At 40.5% G+C, this 21,353-nt stretch overlaps 1 protein-coding gene and 1 long non-coding RNA gene across 5 annotated transcripts in view; one reads left to right on the top strand and one right to left on the bottom strand.

Moving 5' to 3' along the window:
* The window catches only part of PPARGC1A (PPARG coactivator 1 alpha), a 684,626-nt gene that overhangs the window by 221,556 nt on the left and 441,717 nt on the right, over nucleotides 1–21,353 (top strand). The window lies entirely within an intron of this gene.
* Nucleotides 7,815–19,568, bottom strand: LOC107974212 (uncharacterized). Of its 3 annotated transcripts, none has more exons than XR_008547755.2 (4): nucleotides 19,472–19,568; nucleotides 18,628–18,785; nucleotides 17,912–18,122; nucleotides 7,815–10,592 (listed from the first exon to the last, which is right to left on the bottom strand). It is a non-coding gene; the product is annotated as an uncharacterized LOC107974212 (long non-coding RNA). The 3 variants fall into 3 exon arrangements; XR_001716797.3 differs by lacking the exon at nucleotides 7,815–10,592 and adding an exon at nucleotides 16,305–16,484 and having other exon boundaries at nucleotides 19,472–19,544; XR_001716796.3 differs by lacking the exon at nucleotides 7,815–10,592 and adding an exon at nucleotides 16,305–16,403 and having other exon boundaries at nucleotides 19,472–19,544.

Raw genomic sequence — 21,353 nt, 5'->3', positions numbered from 1 at the left:
TCCTTAAATTTTGTGTCCCAGATGTCTCACTTTTGTCACCATGGCCCAGGCCCTGTTGAATGTGTTAATCTTACATGTATGACTATGCTTGATTTCTACCTGTGTTTGAAATTCCCCCTCAATTTTATTTTGAAAAATTTCAAAGCTACGGAAAAGTTGAAAGAATAGTACAAGAAACACTCTACATACCTTTTACTTATGATCATCAATAGCTAATACTTTGCCACATTTACTATATCTCTTTCTGTATATATGAATTCAAACTTTGTCCTAATTCACTATAGAAATCATGTTGTAACCTCGATACAACATTCTCATTCCCTTGCCTCTAGTGCTCATAACGTTAAAAAGGCTTCCTAAATTCTTAGTCTCAAAATTATGAATTTGGAAGAAAAAGAACAAAAAGAGCAGTAAAAGAACTTTGCTTAAATTTGTTTTTCAAGTTTTAAAACTGCTGCTTGAACCTTGTTTTTAGACTATTAACATACTAACCTATTTAGAATACCCTCAATATAAAATGACCAAAATCTTAAAGGTTAGAAAGTTTTCCTGCATGCTCTCACACCTTCTTTTGCAGAGGAGAGACTTTTTAAAAAAGATAAATTCCCTTGACCATTATTTTTCTGAGATCCTTTCAAAAGTAAATGGGAGTCCAATTACAAATACAATGAGATCATCGTTTTCCAAGTTAGGAATATTCACTGTAAGGGGTGATTTTGCAAATATAATATAGAGGCTATATTATAAATTTGGATATGTCCTCAAATAGAAAGAACTACACACTTGATTTTGGGCTACACTGACAAACTTACAAGGAAAAAAATATTTCTGATAATCTGAAATGTTTCTAAAAAATAAGGTATCTGTCCTACAAAACGATGATAACATTTGACAGAAGGTTGTATTATTTCAGTGGTATTAGGAATGTTCTCTATGGAAGCCCAGGGAATCTGAGGAGGGGCCTCAGGGCCATCACAGGGGGTGGAGATGGGAGTTAGGGGAACGAGAAGAGCATTGGAAATCCAGGCCACTCACTCATATTCCATTGGAATAGCTCTGAAATGATGTGCTTTATATTGGGCATCTGTCTAAGAATCAGTTTTCATGAAAGTGTTCTAAAGCTAAAAAGAAATAGTTTGGAAACCATAGCATTAGTGAGTAGAAGAGAAATAGGAAACATTTATCCAGCAATCTTGGTTGGCAGTGAGAAGTGAAAGCTGTCAACTCAAAGGGTGGGAGAGGTCAGAAAAACCACGAAAGGCAGAAACACAACTGAAAAGCTATCTGGGAGTAGCAAGCAGGATCAAACACCCATACATACCCTAAGGCCGTGGTTCCTAAACTCCAGTGATTCCTGGTCCTTAACCCAGACATTCTGATTCAGTAGATCTGGGGAGGGGCTCAGGAGTCTGGTTTTTTAATTGTCACCCTAGGCTGCACAGAAAAAATTGCCCTCAAGTCATGTTTACATCATAGAACATTACCATATTTGGTGTTGATAAAGATGACCAGAGGTGTAAAGAAAATATTAAATTCAGTTTCATAGAATGTAACCCTTTTTCAAATTCAGGGAAATTTTAGAATGATTTCCTTCCAAAATGCTTAAAATAGAAAGTTATCTCGAATAACAGGGGGAAAAGACAGACAATAGTAATAAAGTATTATTAGTAATGATATTAGTAATGATATTAGTAATAAAGTACTATTAGTAATATAGTAATAAAAGACAGACAAATGTAATAGTCACATTACAGTGTGGGTTTACTAAGTCTGATAAGAGAGGTACACACCAAGGGAGCCGAGAGGGTGCTCCTGTCTGGTTGGACACTGTAATGAACTCTTGGAAGAGAGAGCTTCCTAGTGGTACTGCATGGCTTAATGCGATATTCACAGGCTGTGGAGTCAGACAGGCCTGGGTTTGAATCCTGACTCTCCTGTTGTAGAATCTCAGAAAAATGACCTAATCTTTTTAAGCTGGGTCTTCTTCATAAAGTCCAAATAAAGACTAAATTAGATGATGTGTGAAAAGTACTGAGCACAGGGCAGTAAGATGATAGATGCTCAAGTGGCTGTCATTAAAATAAATGTCTGTGATTATATTTATTTAAGAAGGACCTTCAGATAGGTAGGCTTTCAAGAAGAGTGGGATGACAGTGTGTTTATTAGTTTTGGTTTAGGCAGGAAAAGGGAGGCAAAAGAGTACCCCGAAAAAGCGGGACAGCATAACCAAACCTTGAGGTAAGGGATGATTTATGCTTTTGTGCATAGTTCAGTGTTTCCAAAGTGTTGTTCATGTAGAAGATTCTAGATCATACAAGTATTTTACAAATATTAACTAATGTAATCTTCATAGTGACTCTATGAAGTAGGTATTGTTTATTTAACAGAAGGCTAAGGCACAGAGAAGTTAAGTAACTTGCCCAAGATCACACAGCTAGTAGTGGCACAGCCAGGATTTGAACACATTCAGCATCTGTATTGCTAATAACTATGCTAGGCTATTTTAATAATAATGACTTATGCTAATTAGTGTGTACTAGGAAGCTATAACTAGCACAGGAAAACAATGATTTTTACAGATATTGTTGCCCAGAATAACAGTAAAGTTTTAAAAAGTAACTTGATTTAAAATAAATCATATACAATGAATAATAGTGGTCATATCATGAAATGTGACAAAAATCCTGTAGGTGTTCCTCAGATGAGTTTGGCCTGGGAAGTTCTGGGACAGTGGAAGACAGTGGCAAGGATAGATTGGGGCTACCATGGGAGACTACTGCCTCCAAATAATTGTTGTGTGAAACAACAAGAAATCCTTTACATTCTGAGGGAGAAGCCAGTAGGTCTATTGTAGGGTAGGAGGCTTACAGAAGGAAAGACTGTAGCTTGATGAGTGAGTTCTCTCCCATTTCCTGCATTCTATTGCAAAGGGGCAAAAACCTCCCCTTGACCTGACCTGGACTTCTGAATGGCCAGCCTGAGACCTGTGCTATTTGGAAGTTATTTTTTCCTCCTCCTCTTTCTCCATCCCTTCTCCTTCCTATTCCTTCTTTTCTCTTCTTTTGCCTCTTCCCACCTCCTTCTTTTTATTGTGCATGAGGACAGATTTCAAAGAGTGCATGCCCCCAAAATGCAAATGCCTGTTGCAAATCAATGGGAAAAAGAGTTTAATACTGTAGATGGCATTTTAATTTACCTTCAGCTTTTCAGGATGACACCTGTGTATCTCTCCTGTATCTCTCCTTGGATATGGTCAGAAAAACCTAAAAGCTCAGATAATCCTAAGCCAATCCATGCTTAGGCTTTTAAATTTGCAGATTTACCTTCCTATCAACTTATTTGAAGCTAACATTAAGATGAGTTTGCCTTCCCTGAGCAAATGAGCACAGGTGTTAGTCCAGAAATTGCAGGAAACCAGAATGTAACCAGCCACACCGGGCAAGGAATGGTGTGATAATTACACAGTTCCTCGAGCCTGGGTGTGGCGTGCCTGCCCTGCAGGCTCTACATCTGCAGTGTTCTGCCCATGTTACACCTGGTCCTCATATCTAGAGACAACCAGTCTCCTTATCTAGTCCTGCCCATTTCCACTGTCTCATCCTGAGGACGAGCATCATACTCTGTTCTTTTTGCCTCTCTGTTCCCACCGTTTAGTGCTGTCCTTGACATAGGGTGTGCATTCAATAAATGAACTTCTGCCCGTTGGTTAATGAGTGATATCAATAATTGCATACTTCTCTATTTAGATTATGGTTTAAGGAATATGTATTGAGCACTTACTATGGGCTAGGTATTGTGCTGGGGGCTTTTGTACTATTTGAATCTTACAGCAACCCCCTTCACCTGTCATCAATGGGGAAATTGAGGCTTAGGGACGTAGTATAGTTTAACCAAAGTCACACACACTTGGCTCGGCATGATTCAAGCCCAGATATCCCCACGTTCAGACTCAGTTCTCTGATTTCTTTATGTCATGTTTTCCTGCCTTGCAAAAACATTGAGTGAGTTTCTCCTCCCACTGTTAACCTGGGGTTTCCTCCCAACCGATTCCCCGGGATCTCACTCTCAACCCTCAAGTTGAAGGAAAGTTCCTCCCTCTCTGACTGTAAACAGAGAATTCTGTCTTCATGGCGCAAGACCCTGAGTGTCATCAAATGCCACTGCCCACAGTGAGTCCAGGAACGGAAGCCGCTTTTGGAGTTTCCAGCAGGGGCTGACTGTGAAACAACCACAGGCAAGGCCTGTGTATGTGTCCTGAACGCGGCCTCACAGATTAAAATAGTCGTCACGGTGACCAGAAAATTGGATTGGTTAAACCTTCTGGTTTTAGATTGTTTTTGGAGAGTGAATAACTCTATGATTTTTACTTGTCACAGGCTAAAATGAAAAAAAAAAGTAGGAGTGCAACTTCATAGCTATTTTTCTTTCCTGTATGTTCATAGTGGTTATTTATATCTGGGAAGTTTCCACTGGGATTTAGTTCAGGATATAGACTTGGCAGGGTGGCTTCTGCACTCTGTGGTGACATTTGACAGACTGCAGGCAAAGCAGGATGGATTTCTCATGTCTAGATGGAAGGATCTGAGGGCAAAGTGTTGGGATTGGACTGTATTATAAAATGGATTTATGGATCTGAATCCAAAAGTGGCTCATTGCCTGTCAATATGAGATCTGTATCAATAACGTTTGATAAATTAGGCCTCCCGACCCTTTGCTGTGTTTGCTTTATCAACTCTACTTGGCAATAACAATAAAAGACTCCAGGTGGTGTATTTGGAGTGGCTTATTGAGCTTGCCATGTGCATTCCTGACCTTAGGGCCCAGCTCTGTGATCCTGCACATGTTATAACCCCCAGAAGGGCACTGCTGTGCCTGACTTCCTCCCCAGAATTAGACGTTCCCCTGCTAAGCTGCATTTCAATATCAGCCTCATGCATTAACCTTGAAACGCTGTGCCCATGATGGTAGGTAGCGTCTTCATTTTCCAGATGAAGAAATTAAGACACTGAGAGGTTAAATGAGCTGCCCAAGGCCACACAGTAAATCTCGAATACAGCTGGGTTCCAGATAAAGGTGTCATGGTCGCTGGGGGAGGGTATGACACTTTCGTTCTCTGTAGTTACAGACTAAAAGGAGCTGAATTTGCACAAAGCTTGCTGATAATACACTTTTTTTTTTCCAGAGGTGGTGTGTCTGCTGTCTTATCTCCAACTCTTGGGGGAAGCAGTCCATGTCCCTGTGTAAGAAATACAGGGTTCTCACGCCTGTAATCCCAGCATTTTGGGAGTCCGAGGTGGGCAGATCACGAGGTCAGGAGATCGAGACCATCCTGGCTAACACGGTGAAACTCCATCTCTACTAAAAATGCAAAACAATTAGCCGGGCGTGGTGGCGGGCGCCTGTAGTCCCAGCTACTTTGGAGGCTGAGGCAGGAGAATGGCGTGAACCCGGGAGGCGGAGCTTGCAGTGAGCCGAGATAACGCCACTGCACTCCAGCCTGGGTGACAGAGCGAGACTCCGTCTCAAAAAAAAAAAAAAAGAAAAAAGAGAAAGAAATACAGGGTTCTCTTGGGTTTTGGCAGATAATATGCTTTGTTTAGTCTTTGCAGCCGTAGACCAAGGGTGAAGACTTTCTTCATCCCATAAATGCTGGCCTTTATGGAATGGTTCTTATAATGCCACAGATATCTTTTGGAAAGGGAAGGGAAACTCTGTGCCCAGCCAGATCGATATTAGGTGGGGGAAAGCAGGGCAGTGGGGACGCTGTTGACAGAAACAGAAGACCAGTTCTTCCCCCAAAAGTGCTTACATTTTGGTTGGTGGGAATGAGTGAATGCCAATTTGTATCACCAAATCTCTTCATTTGTGGGCTGTAGAACTCTATGATAGGTGAAATGGGCCCTGCAGCTCCATTCACAGGATCACAGCTGCAGCACAATAATAACGAATGATTGCAATGTGCCAAATCCACACACTGCATACACTTACCCAGCCAATCCTGGCAACTACCTCGAGTGTGGTTCACAAAAGTCTTTGGAATTGGCAATATGTGTGTGCGCCACTTGGGGTTGAGATATAATTCTTAGTGTATAGCTGATCTCTTTGGCGTAAATTATGCTGCTCTTTTCCTTTTGAGTGTCTTCTGAAATTTTGAATTAAAATTCTCTTTACTCTATCATCATAATGATGATAAGCTGGAATAGAAAACCAAAGGGATAATTATCTGGTGAAATATAGCAAAACATTTACGAACCGGAAGTAAATGGAGTTTTATCATATTATCTGGAGCAAACTTTTTTTGAAAAAAAAAATTTGTGGCTGAAAATTTATTCTAAAGTATATCACGGAAGCATACTGATATTTCTAGTTTCTTGCCTTAGCAAACATGATACAATGAGGATAACTCAATTTCCCCTTTTGTAGAGCCTCAGGGGGTTATCATTCCAAAGACCAGACTTTTTTCTTTTTGGGGGGTGGTGGGTCGAGAGGATGTAGGGCATTAGAGAACTGATGATTTTTAGCTTGAAATTTTTGATAATAGTTTATTTCAAATACAGTGAGTTGAGGAGTACAGTTTTCACAATCTCACTCTCTTTCTTCTGCACCCAATCCATATGCTCCAAGACTCAAGGAAGAAAGACAATTTTACCTGAAAATACTGTTGGAAGTGTAGATCTCCCCAGAGAGTCAGATCTAATTGGTTTGGCATGGCTCTAGCAATCTTTGCTTTTGATAAGCACACTGTGCTTTCCTAGCAAGCACCCAACATGTGTATTGCAATCTTCATTTCTTACAGGCTGGATTCTGTGGCTCACACTTTGAGAAACCATGTCAGAGGCAGAAAAGCAGGCTCTAGAGCAGGTTCCCCATGGAGCAGGAGAAGGAGTTTGTGTTTAGAAGAACCCAGCTCCCAGAAGATGGTTCTGTGGGTGACGTGGTGGTGACTTTTAGTCAATGACCAACTAGTGTTACAATCTCACAGAAAATTTAAACCTTACATCTTACCCCAAATTTGTTTACAAATATTTATTTATTTAATTAAATTCATTAATTTATTTTTGACAGGGTCTGGCTCTGTCAGGCAGGCTGGAGTGCAGTGGTTTCATGACAGCTCACTATAGCCTTGAACCTTCCAGGCTTAAGCGATCCTCCCATCTCAGCCTCCTGAGTAGCTGGGGCTACAGATAGGCACCACCACGCCCGGCTAATTTTTGTAGAGAGGGGGTTTCACCATGTTGCCCAAGCTGGTCTTGAACTCCTGGGCTCCAGGGGTCCGCCTGACTCAGCCTCCAAAAGTGCTGGGATTGTAGGTGTTTCCCCAGGCACAAACATTTATTGAAGACATTTGTTTGGGATCCCAGGGTCTGAATGAGAAACAGCACAATATGAATTACAGGGAAATGCATTTATTGTGGGAGCTGTTTTTTTATAGTAGGAAGAATTTATTTCATGTCAATAATATATTATTAGATTGATATTATTGAATTATAGGAAATATATGAATATTATTTGATTGATCTTAACAGATTACAGGAAATCTATGAGACAAAAACACCAGAAAATTATTACATTAGAATTATCCATCTCGCCATTTGTGTACCAGAAAAACAAGCATTATTTAAAATCGTTGCTGATTCTGTCAAATGGAGAAATTATTCATAGAGAGCATTTTCATTACTTTCAAAACAACAACAGTACTAGGACCAAGCATAAGTGTGTGTGTGTATGTGTGTGTGTGTGTGTGCACATGGCTTTCAGGTACATATCAGCAAACAAACCATGTACTAATAATAAAACAACAAATAGCAGCAATTTAATTAAGCACTATTTATGTCAAAGTATCTGAATAGGGATATGATTACAAAATTATATGTAAAAATTTGAGGCAAAGAGGAGATATTTTTCTTTTCTTATATTCAACTCCACATTCTGCCATTGTCTAGCAGCTGTATTTTGAGCTGCCAAGCTGGGTCTTGACTTGGTCCAAACCTTTTCTGAGAGAATAGTCTATGCAAGCTGGCAGGTTGTCAAGCTGTGTGTGGCCCTCGTACCAGCAAATGAGTAAATCAGAGTTATAAGTTGCAAATGTGCCTCAAATTAACTTCTGCATAGTAGGGAATGAACTTGGCATCATTTAAAGTCCGGCTCAGTGACAGCCTTCTCTCACAGCAGCTTAATCAAAAAGATGATGGAAAATTGAGGCATGGTGGGCCTTGAAGCTTCCACAGGGTGTGAACTCAGTGTACTGTGCTTGAAATGTCACATTCTGAGAGGTCCTGGAATTGCCAGGCTCAGTGTCATATTGCGCTGTGGGCTCTGTTCACATGATGCAAGCACTTGCTTATCTGACCAGGCCTAAAATAAGATGCTCCAATGCTTTATTTATGAGCTTGGGGCCACCCAGGCCCATGATGTAAGTAACCTTGGGGTACACAGTATTTGATCACTTCAATTCCCATTAACTACCTGTTTCTAAATGGGGAAAAGCATTTACCCAGCACATTGCGTTATTCATGAAGACACAAAAGCAGCCTGTTGTGCTGTCACTGGGACTGATTTCCATGTAATGCGATCCAGCTGTTGAACACTGCAGATTGTCAGTTTCTAATGTTAGTTTTCTCCTTCTCTCTTTCTCTTTTTTTTCTTTTTCTTCTTCCTCGCCTGTTCTTTCTCCATCCTTCTTTTTTTCTCCATTCTTAAAAAGAACATCGGCCAATTCTATACACTGTTAGCATGAAACTGTATATCAAGGAGTTATGAGCTGTTCCCCTTTTCAATATAGAAGGTCACAAGTTGGCAGCAGAGAACCCGTTTTACATAATGCTGAGATAATTTAGTGCAGTGTTTCTTGACTACGGTTCTATTAATGTTTTGGACCTGATAGTTCTTTGTTGTGGGGGCTGTCTGTGAATTGTAGGATGTTTGGGGCATCCTCTATTCACTAGATGCTGGTAGCACCTATCCATTTATGATAACCAAAGATGCCTGTAGACGTTCTCAAATGTGCTCTGGGAAGCCATGTTGTCCCTGCTTGATTTAGTGTGACAGCTTGCTGGGTCTTTGTTAATGAAAAATCTCTGTGACTCTCCTTGAGACTGTACACATGTGGTTATTAGATATGGATTGGGAGGCAGAGAACATGGGTTTGAATCCTGGCTCCAACACTTATTGTCTGTGTGACTTTGGGCAAGGTAGTTAGCCTTTCTAAGCCTTAACCTCTTCACCTATTAAGAAGGCTAATACATAACTTAAAAGGTAACTGAACACCAGTGAACTAATATGTCCAAAGGATATGTCACATGATACATGCTCAAAAATTGACAATCCGACCATAAGATCTAATATATGAAATATTATAATTGTCAACTTAAACATGTAGAGAAATAAAAGGCAGTTCTGTGCACCCCTGTAATCATGTGTTGCTCAATTCTGCTTTTGTCCTTCTTTTCTTTCCCTGTACTTCTACCCCTGGTCATTCTTATATTTGAGGAATAGATTAATTATGGCCAAGGACATGAGACTGGGAGATTGGAAAGAGAAATGGTGAGGGGCCTGGAAGAGAAAAGTTTCCTGGTGGGATTATTCTATTAGGAAGCCCCAAGGGAGGTGTGGACAATTCATTTAGTTTATTGAATGTGAAAATATAGAAAGATTGTAAAAACAAACCCTCAACACGCCATTAATCTGAACCCTACTCTTCACTCAACAAATGCCAACTCTATCCTGTGTCTTTTGCTTTAGGAGAAAGTGGAATCACTTTCCTTATTCAGGAATGAGGGTGACAAATGTTAAGTCTGTTTTCTTAGGAAACAGCTGAGAAAACAGTCAAAATGATTCCATGTGACTAGCACAATTTTCTGCCTGGCTCGTCAAAGTCTGAATCTCTTTTGAGCTGTATCTAAATCTAGAAATAAGGGCCAGGCTAAGGAGGAAGGAGTAGCCATCAGACAGCTGGTTAAAGCTATTATCTTTGACATCTGTCTTTCAGCCTTCACACCTATATTGTACAGAGCCTCTCAAGTCTGCTACCTGCCAGCAATTAAGAAAACCTTGGCAAAAACCCTACTCTTTCTATTTGCCATGACACTCTCCTTTCTGAGGGTGTTGCAATTTCATTCATTTCTGCAGCTCTCTTTTCCTTACATCCATCCTCTTTCTAGTCTTTTCTAGTTGCACCATAGCACGTGAGGGTAGGAAAGGAAATGAATGATCATCAAGTTCATTGACTGAATTACTTCTGGACCATTCCTGATGCATTCCATATGTCTTCTCCTTAGATGATTTCAGAGATGGGGAGTTCACTGTTATGTGAGGTGGGATGCTCTGCTTCTGACCCACAGTCTCTAATATCTGCACCTAATATTCTTCCAATAAGTGCATGATGAGGATCCACTTTGTGCTGGGTTCCAAATATTAATAACAATAATAAAATATAGCTTCTGCACTCAAGGAGTGAATTATGGTCATGATGATATGTTGAATGGATGTAAATTATTCATTTACTCCTTCATGAGCAGTTCTGGTGAACCAGGTACTTTGCTGGGGGCTAGGGATACAATGGAGCAAGGATGCCATCCCTACCCTTGTGGAAACTGCAGTATAATGGAAGAGAAAGACATGAGTCAGAAATTCACCTTAATCAAATATAATTGCAATGAGGAAAAGGGGCATGGTTCTGAGTACATATAACCATAAAATTTGACTCCAGCTGAGTGGAAAAGGGGGATGGAGAAAGGTTTCCCCAATAAACAGACTGTTTTCTCTGAGTTGTGAAGGGTGATTGGGAATTGATGAGGTTCTGAGGCTGGGAGGGATGGTGAGGGGCTGGCATCCCCGTCAGGAAGATGGAATTGCTGTGACAGGAGTGAGCTTGGGGACTCTGGGAGTGATGGGAGCCAGCAGGACTGGAGTCCTGAGAGCAGAGGTTGAAGAACTCAGCAGGGTTTCAGGGGCTATAGATTTTGGTCTTTATCTTAACATCAAGGCTATCGAGACTTTAAGAATTGTTTAGGGGGTGAAGATGACATACATGGTCATGGTTGGCTATGGGACAGATAGATAAGTAGAGGGAGAAGACAACCTAGGATAAATGTCATGTGAGCACTGAGGATAGAGCCACAAACTCTGCCGCTGAGGTCACAGCAGACTTTATGGAGATCGTGACATCTGAGTCCTTACGAAGTAAGGGAGGGCATCTTCCAAGCCAGCAAGTGAGGGAAGGTGTTCCAGGTAGGAAAACTGCAGCTACAGAGATAAGCAGGCCTGAAGACTCATAGGAATATTCCAGAACACATCAAGTTATCTGTCATGGACTAGAGCACAGGGCCAGTGCTGGGGGTGGGTGTCAGGACGAGGCTGTAGCCAGCTGGCCTAGAGCCCTATAGACCACACCAGGCGTGTTGGGCTCTGTCCTGAAGATGAGGCTCTGAGGGGACCCTTGAGTGGGAAAAGTGAGAGCCTCAGGTGGAGGTTTAGAACTGTCACTCGGCTGCGGTGTGGAGGTGGAAACTGGAGGCTGGAGCATCCAGTGTAAGGTCATGTTGCAGTCAGTGTGAGGGGTAAAGAGATCTCTCATCAGGGCAGCAGTAGTGGGCTGGAGTTATTAAGGAGGAGAGAATCAATAGAATCTAGTGTTGGGTTCTAGCAGGGCACAGCACTCTGATTATTGCCTCCCTAATAGCTGGAGAAATGCTGGCTAATGTTAACATGAATCTGTACAAAACGTGGCTTGGAAGAAAACTTGACAGTGGAGCAAAACGACAGGGATAAAATATTCAACCACATATAGAAGCCACAATGAGTTTCTCCCATGTTATCTGCTGTTTTGGATTGTTCATGCACCTGTTCATTTTCTTTGTCAAAAGCAGAGTATTATTTATAAAACACTGTTTCCCCCCCGAAACATCTGGATGTTTGGAGTTGCACAGATAAAACATCTGGATTTAGGCCTGAAATTTTTGCTTATTCTCGCAGATGTTTGGCGTCCCATTGACAAAACTGGTGGGTCTTCCTGAAGAGCCATCTCATAAAAGTAGGTGCTAAACAAGGCGTGAGCCTGCAGATGCATTTTAACGGGTATAAGAATGGAAAACCCCCACATTAAGAGCCTATAAGATAAAACACATTGTGAGTCCAAAGGGATTGAAACATTTTTCTGGTTGACCAATAAGGATGCAAAATAATATGTCTGTGCTTGCAAGAAGCATTTTATTTTTCAGATGAATATTTGCTTGGAACAACTGGGGGAAGGGGAGGCCAGGGAAGATTAAAATGTTACCCCTATCTTCCAGCTGAGTTCAAGTCTATTGTTTAACTTGGCTGCCAGAAAAGAGCTAGACACCCTGAAAGTTCAAGTTCATTCTTTCCTAAATAGCCTTTTTTTCTTTTACAAAAGTATTTTCTAAGCTTTTTTTTGTTTGTTTTGCTTTTTACTAAACTTTTGTGATATTTTGTAAAAGAATGATCCACAAGGAATTTGGGCAATTATTTAACTATAGAAAGTATACACAAACTTTAGAAAAGTAAAGCTACATTATAAAATCCAGGGCAGGAGAGACATGCTTAAAAGAATGGGTGAACTGTGTTAGCAAATTGAGAATGAACTGTCTTGACCATTCCTACAGCTGGAGGTGGGTTAGTTTGCTTCCTCTGTCTTCCTGCCACCCCTCAGCAGCAGAGTTTCTCTTGTATCCTCAAATATTTTGTATCTTTGGATGAGAGGGGGATGTGACTGTCTCAGGTCATGCCACCAATGATCTCAGAGTTCATTGAGGCTGCTTGGATGGACTGGGGAGAGGCTCTTCTCCCTCCCTGCCTCTAGGGTGTACCCAACTTAGACCCTGGTTCTGCTGAAAAGCTACTTACCCCTGCCAGATAGAGAATAGCCTTAGGGCCAAGGGTATATCTGACTAGCTACATTCCTCTGCTAGAACTACCTCTGTTTGAACTACTGTCAAGGCAAAATTGCTTTATATCCCAATTTTGATGATATTAGCAAATACATGTAATGGGAAATAAAATTAATCAGTTTGTACTTGTGAAATTGCCTCCTGTTTACCTCAGCCTTGTAGCGATTTTTCCCCCTCCTACAGGGGTTATTTTAATTAACAGCGTGAATTTTTGGTAGTTTAATTTATTTTATGATTGTGTAAAAATACTCCTTTGTAAGGGTTTATATATAACTAGCCAGCTAATTAGCAGTAATATTTTAACAACAGCTGTAGAAGCAGGGAGTCCCATGAAACATGGCTTCTCCCTTCAGACTGCCAAGATATTTATTGGTGCCTTTTCTTATCAGCTCTGGCTGAAGGCAACAAAGGAGGGTAGTGTGAGCACCAGATAATTAAAAGAGAAGTAAGCATTCAAGTCCTCCTCTCACCTGACACCCAGAACTTCCTAAGGACTTCTGTGTCTCTACGCCTCTGATTTAAGACTCCATCTCTTTGGCTTCTAGTTCTTCCAAAGTCTATTATATATTCCTTGTGAGCCTTAATATAAGACATACCTTTCCAGAAAATTATGGGTAGTCTTTTAAGGGCATTAATTTAAACTAATAGCAGTCACCAGCATTTGTACTACACTTTCCATTTATACAAAGCATTTTTGACATAGAGCAAAGTACACCTTGCATTCTTTTAATTTACTTGAATTCAAGTGGAAAAACTGAGGAGAGAGCTGAGGTGCCTGGGGTGGGAGAGCAGGTGGGAGAGATGAGAGGCACAGAGACATGGAGAGTCAGAGAGAGAATAAGCGAGACAGGTAGAAGGAACTCCTCTTTCTATAGCCAACACGAACCCACCCGTTCCCTTCTAATCCCCAATCTTCTTCCTGACCTGGCATTTATTTTGCTGCGTTGGCATTGGGTTTGAGAGAGTGCATACTCATTGACCACCCTGAGTGAGATTCTAGTGTGCAAAGAAAAGTGGTTTATTTTTCATACCATATATATACACTTTTTTTTTCTACCAAAAACAAGCCAACTACTTACTCTGGAGCTCAGCATGAATTCTGCCTATGCACTATTTTCCCCTGACATGTGTAGATTTTAGATTCTACCTCCTGCATAAGTTTGTGATCCTCATTACCCTGTGAGAGTGGATATTCCTAGCCCTGTCTTATATCCCTAATCTCATTTTATAGATAGAGACACAAAGGGTTAGAAAAGTCAAATGACTTGTACAAGATCACACAGGAAGCTAGTGGTAGAGAGACAACTGGAACTACACCAGCCCTCAAATGCCTGTGATTTTGGTTTGTCCTTAAAGCATGCTTGGGAAGCTTCTCTTTATTTTCCAAGAGAGGGGAGACCATTCTTTCCTGTGAACCCACTGAGTTTTGCCTTGTTTATAGCACACTTGCAGTTTTCTTGTCATGGTTTATTTGCATGCTTATTTCCTTCATGGACCATCAGCTCCTCAAGAGAGCAGACTTTCCTTGTGCCTGCCTAGCTTGGTACCTGATCCATAGTAGATGCTCAATAAATAACTATTGAGTGGATGAAAAAAATTAGACTAAGTTGAACCTGACTTTCCAGTGCAAGCTTCTGTATAGTAAGAAACCTAAATTTCTGATTCATTGCTTGATATCCAACTTATTATACTAACAGTTGTGTCTAAAAATGCTATATGTGCTGTGGTAGCAAAGTGCCTGAAAGATAGCAATGGCTTATATATTAACCATTATTATTTCCCCATCTTTAGTAAGTATCTATAGGAAACAAAATGTAAAAATTCCCAAAGAATGTCTCAAGCAGGAAAATATAGGGAATCGGTAATCAGATACACTTAGCATGTTCATGTGGGTACACACCTACGTGTAATCTCATACACTTAGCACTTAGCATGTGGATATGGGTACATGCCTACACACACACACACACACACACACACACACACACACACACACACACACACACACACACAACCTTGGATTGATAGGATTCACTTAACAGATCTTCTGGAGAGGTAAAATGCCCAAGGAGAGGTGGATAGGTAAAATGTTCTTGAGAAGCCTTTTTGTACATTTGATCACTCCAATGACCAATATAATAACTTACGTTTGTAGAGCATCATACATTTCACATACAGGAGTGCTGCAATGCTGTTGAGATCAGTGGCTTAATTTAATAGATGCTGTGTGTCCAGGACTTTAACATGGGGTGTCAATATCTGACACAGAGGAGGCTGAGTGATCTCATTTGGCTTTCAGCGTAACTCCGTGAGTGGCTACTCTTATTGTCTGTATTTGGCAAATAAGATACTCTAAGAAGTTAATGACCTTGTTGCAAGTTCCCTAGCTAATCAGTGATAGAGCCAGGAGTCAACCCACCAAAGCCTATGCTTTATTTTATTTATTGTAAAATAACATCACTAACAATGCATTTACATGTGTGGATAGGTAATAACTAAGTATAAAGGCACTTCATGGTAGTACTGAGAGGGTGATACTGTGTGTAGTGGTTAGAGATGAGGCTCTGGAATTAGGTAAATTACAAAACTTGGCAGAGTCAAGCTCTGAGCCCAGGTTACAGAACCTTACCTCTAACCACTACACACAGTAGGCTCTATAACTTGGGCTCAAAACATGACTGCCGCTTATTATCTGTGTGACTTTTATCAAGTTACCTAACCTCTCTGTGTGTCGATTTCCTCATCCACGTGGAAGCTATATTAGCACTTATCTATCTCATGACATCTTGAGGATTATGGGAGATGATGCCATTGGCTGAGTGCCGGGCACATCACCAAGGCTCAGTGATAGCTTCCTAAGTGGGTGGCAAGTCCTGAGTTCTGTCGCTACGGCAGTGTCATCTTCCTGGGTCACCCTATCTTCATTCGAAAAATGACAGGCTAGAAGATGTGATCTATAAGGCCCCTTCCGCCTATAAAGTTGTTGCCTCTAGCATAGTTTTGCAGTGTCTTATGGATAATGTGAGCCCCCTCAGTATTTCTAAAACGTTTTCATTCTCTGTTGAAGAGAGAAAATAATAACATGAAGTGGGTAGAGAGAGAGGAGAAAAGAGGAATTGTAAGAGCATCGGTAGGGGATGGATGAAGGACTGGGTGTCATATGACAAGTAGCTAAATTGGCCATTACGGGTATCGAACTCCATTTGGTGTGTAATAGTAGGTGAGCACTTGGCCATATGAAACTCATATCTATATATCAACTTTCCCTAAACACCATCTCAACTAATGAGCACTGAATGAGGAATGGAGATTTGGTTGGGCAGAGATAACAGCAGAAAATATGAGAAATATAAGTACAATACTGTAATTAAAGGAAAACCACTGTGACTTATGACCTCCATCTCAATTCCTTTATTCTTTCTTTTCCTGTCAAGCAGCGTAAAGCAAGAACTCTTATGGAAAGTAGACAGAGGAAGCAACATTTCTTTAAAAAATCTAAAAAAAAAAAAAAAATCCAATCTTGGAATTACTTTTGATGGGGAAACAATGAAGTGTTAGATAATTCTGAGATTCCCACTGCAAGAAAACAATAATTATATTTTGTATTTTATTATAATAATAGGTTCTGGGCTAAATGTACAAATCTAATAAAACCATCGTACCAAGCTACAATAGGCTTCATGAATTGGAAATGGAGTGAATTTACATGTTTTTGGCACCTGCTACCCAATTCCCCAATAATAAGATCTATAATTTCCTGATAAGCGCATGCACAACTCTTGTGAATGTAGCTCTATAAAAGGGCCAAAGACTGTTTTCAGTGCGCATGTTAATTTCTTATTGGCCTTGCCAGTCCCGCTTCTTCATGTCTAACCTTTTAGCCATTTAAATGCATTGAAAGTATTGAGATAGATTTTTGTAACTTTTAAGGGGATTTTTGAACATATAAGTAGCTGTACAAGACCAGAAAAATGGTGAGTCATCCTGGGCTTATTTAAGAGTGTTTCAAAAACACTGGGTGTCATTTGTACACATTTAAAGAACACTGTGTGTTTGCAGATGGGGCAGGATATGTGAGTATGTGTTTGAAAGGCTCAGGGCACAGCAGAAAAATGCTGCTGCTTTGATAGGACTGTCTGACATGACAGTTTAGTGCAATTTTCTTTAGTGCAGGGTACAGGTGTAACTAGAGGTTGATGTTGGCATGGCAAGTGCAGTGGGATAGATGAGGTTTCATTTTTCTGCTCCACCTCTTGGTACTGGCAAAGACCTCTAGACTAAAAGCAGATGCCTCACAGAGCCTCGCACATGGCATTTCCGTGCACATCTTAAGGTACTGCACCAGGTTCTTGGAAGTCCTCTATCTTCAAGATAAAGGGAGGTATCATCGCTGATGACAGATTTCAGGGTGAGTCCCATTTTATGACTACCTTAGTGCCAAGCCCACAAGAGAATACATGAAGAGGTCATCAGGAGTGTTTTTTGTCCTTAGATAAAGCTTGCTCACTCCTCCCAAAGACCCACCCAGCATCAGATGGGTGTCTGCTCATGATACGACCCGAAAGTCTGGAAATTCTCATTATAAAGCTTCCGGATACATCCCAAAAGTTTCAAAACTGTTGGCTGACAAGTAAGAAAGCAATAGTAGGTATACCAATTTCGTTTTCTTCTTTCATTTGGTTGATATGCCATCCCACAGCAAGGATTTTATTCCTTTAGGCTCACACACAACCCTGGGATATTGATGGTAACTTAATTGCTAGTGGTGGGAGTTTGAGATTGTTAATCCATATAGTCACAGGATGAAGGAAAACACACCTCTGAAAAACTTGCAGTTTCTCCACTGTGGGTCCCCCACCCTGTAACACTTTCTGCTCTCCTTTTCTGCTTGGAAAAGGCAGTTCAGTTGAGCTGAGTCACCTCCTCTGATCACTTCCTTATCAGCTGTGGATGAGTCTACCTTACCTTTGCCCCCAGTCTCATTTAATTAGATATAAGCCTACCTCAAAGTCAATTCATTCTGTTTCTTAACATTGACTGCAGTTTCTCTTTTGGCTAACTCCTTGCCTTTCCCTGTGATTGAAGCAGTGGAGGTTGATAATTCATTTTGTTCTGCCATTATTGATTTGGTGGCTCTGGTCCAAAATTTGAAAATTTCTCTCCAGGTTGTTCTTGCCCTTGGTTTTTACAAAGACATTGCATAAAATGCAGGGTCTAGGTCAGAAATAGAAACATCAGTGCTACTTTAGGGTATGAGGGTCCACTTTCAATTGTGAAAGAGGCTTATTGTTAATTACAGAGATTTCCAAGGGCATCAGACACTTCTCATGTGGTGGCTGGGAAAAATCCTCCTTACAAATGCTTTCTAAACTGAGAATGGATTTGAAAGACCATTGTCTGCCCCAGCTCAGAAATTATTCCCTCATAAAGGACTTGTGTAAAGGTTTTCAAGATACCTTTATGTGAAAGATAAACTATATTAAGGGCCCAAGAGCTTCTGCTCACCACATTTTTTACTGAGGTCTTCCTTTCTTGATTCTTATAAATGTCAGTTTCTTAAAGTCACCAGCCCCCTAGGATTTAAGATTCTGAATCCGTAAGTGGATGCTTCTCTGACATTTTTTCTTTAGATTCTAGGTACCTTGGTGGTTGTTAAGTGGCCAGTGGAGTTTTTTCTTGATGCATCATTACTAAAATAAGATTACTGGTGTCCTCTTACCTTGCCTTAAACAATATTCCCAAAATGAGTATTTCAGAAGTGCCAAGAGCCAAAAATTTGTGGTGTGGAGTTCTTGCAGAGGCTAACGTGTCTCCATTATTCCTCTAGAGTGTGATGTTTTGTTTTCATGTTACAAATACTTGTAATAGAGGACTATCCTAAAAAAGAAAGAACAGAACAGAAAAGAAAAGCATATCTTACTTTGTTTCATTTTGCCCAATTAGTATGACGAGCTGAGCCAGTGATCACTGGGGTCTGTTTATTGGATTACGTGAAAGAGCAGTGGAAATGAACAGGATACATTACTTTCCTAGGCTACTTTACTTCTATGTAGAGGTGGATCCTTTGAATTAGCGCATAACCACAGTAGTGTGTAAGCGTCTTACTTTTCTCCTCTGATTTTTTAAAAGACAAAGATAGAATCCATGACATTGTCTTATATTTTTAGAAAACTGGTAGTAGATGCCTTCCAGAGACACTTATTCTAATTGGAGCTAAATTCTTCCCTGTCTTCCTTCCCATCTAATTTGATATCATCGTTCTCTATAAATAAAACAAGCCTGTAATGCCAGTGTATCATTGGCTTAGAGATCAACACAGCATTGACCTCATGCCTGTAATGAACTCAGTTTTCTGTGATCAGTTAGTGAAACTATAACTGGAAAAAGTATTTTTTCCTGAAGCTAAATAGAAAACCCAAAGATGCAGCCACCCTCTAAGGACTTTTAAAATATTTCCCTTCTGTCAGTCACGTCTGTTTTAAACAGGTAGTGTGAAGATCTTTATAAGCCTCGCTGGCTGTCAGTTACCAAAGTGTCCAGCCAAAATCAGGGAAAACTCTTACTGTGTTAAGTATGCTGGTTCCATGCAGCAGAATCCAAATCTGCCCATTGTGCTTTCATTTCAATAGGCCTTCTAGATTCTTAATTACAACACGGGCTAATTATGCAGTCAAAGTTCTAAACCGCACTGGATTTGCACAGCACATCTCTCCTCCCTGGCGTTATTGTATTGGTTTTCCCGACCCTGTCAGACTGAGATTTAAATCCTGAACCTGACATTCACTGTGTTCTGTGTATCAGCTTTTCCTGCCTTTCTGAATTACGTGCCCAATAAAGTTCTCATCTCTGTCACAGGTCAGGACTTGGTCTTTTATAAATTCTTAGGCTGGGACCATTTAAATTCTGTTTTTGATTTTATCCTGCCTCTTCAAATTATTTGCCTTGTAAGCGCTTTAACTTTTTGGTCTTTAGCCCTAGCTTCTTAGACTATTAATTTTTTTTTTTTAACCTGTGTGACCATTGAAGCACATTTATAGAAAATCTCATTGACAGTGAGGTAGCTCCATTCTAGAGAAGGAAGAGAAATGTTTGGAAGGTTTTCAAATGGGAGTATTTGCTAAACCTTGGGTGTGTATATGTGTGTGTGTGTGTGTATGTGTTTGTGTGTGTCCTCTCAGTGCAGGTAAATGAGGAAATCATCAGCTATTAGAGCCCATTGAGTCTGGTATGTGTAGAATGTTCTCTATTCAAGCTTTTTCTCTGCCACTTATTTGGTGTTTGGCTGCCATTTCAATGGGACAGTGTCTTAGTTTCCTCTAAATCCATTTGATAGAGAGAGAAGGAGAAGAAGGAAGATGAGGAAAGAGAGAGAGAAAGAGAGAGAGAGAAAGACGGAAAGAGAACTCTTTAGTACAATGTGCATTTTGAATGGCTTATGTATGATACATGAACAGACCAACATATCACATCATATCACATCATATTTGCTTGGCTATTGGGTGATTTGTTAAAATATTTTTATTTCTTTGTTTTAAATTGTGGAGGAAATTCTCAAATCTCATTTTATTTGCATCTGCTTCTAAGTGAGACTTCTGACGGTTGTTCTTAACAAATTCCAAAGACACTTTGGAGACACATTTTTTCTGGCCTTTCCTTAAGAAGAAAGGGAGCCCAAGGCAGGCAGTGCTGGGCCTCTGTGGTCCCAGGGCCCCTCTGCAGCCTTGGGATCCTTGTGTGGACACTCTCAGTCAACTCCTGCTTGCCCTAGATTTCCCTCCATCCATCTCCTCATCACACTTACCTGTCTTTGACCCCTTTCCTTCACGATTTGCTTTCTGCCAGCTAAATCAATAAACATATGCATGCAGATATGTTAGAAGCTGCTAATTAGCCAAAATGTTACTACTTCTAAATAGAATTATTTGCATTTTAACATAATCCTTCTAGGACAATGCCCTGAGTCAAAAAGATGGTGCTTGTGGTGAGGCTTTTGTTTGATCCTGTGGGTATCTTCTAATCAGGCCAGGCTGAAAGCTAGGTTCCCTGCACTAGCATAAGAATGAAACTGACTCTACTACGACAGTATGTCTTTATAAATTTTTTAAAAAGTATATTTATGTATTGTGCATCCCTGTATTACTATGTGGGCAGCTTATTGATCACAGCAGCTGCTGAATTTTTAGATGCCATTTATGATTGTTCCCGTGATATAGTGAAATATACAAGTCAAATTTGATCAGTGTTTCTTAAAAAGGTCAAGTACTTCTATATAACATTAGTCTGCAGGCATTCGGAGATGTCCTCTGCCAGTCCAAAGGAAGTTGGACAGGTATATGGAGCTAATAGAGTCACAAATTGGAGGCTGGCAAAGCGGTGACAGAGGAGTTTGAGCAAACCTTGCTCTGCATCACTAGTTAAATGGACGTGAGATCTCTCGGAGAAGGG

The sequence above is a fragment of the Pan troglodytes genome, chromosome 3, assembly GCF_028858775.2.
Source record: "Pan troglodytes isolate AG18354 chromosome 3, NHGRI_mPanTro3-v2.0_pri, whole genome shotgun sequence".
NCBI classification, from domain to species: Eukaryota; Metazoa; Chordata; class Mammalia; order Primates; family Hominidae; genus Pan; species Pan troglodytes.
This window is presented reverse-complemented; position numbering and strand designations above follow the sequence as displayed.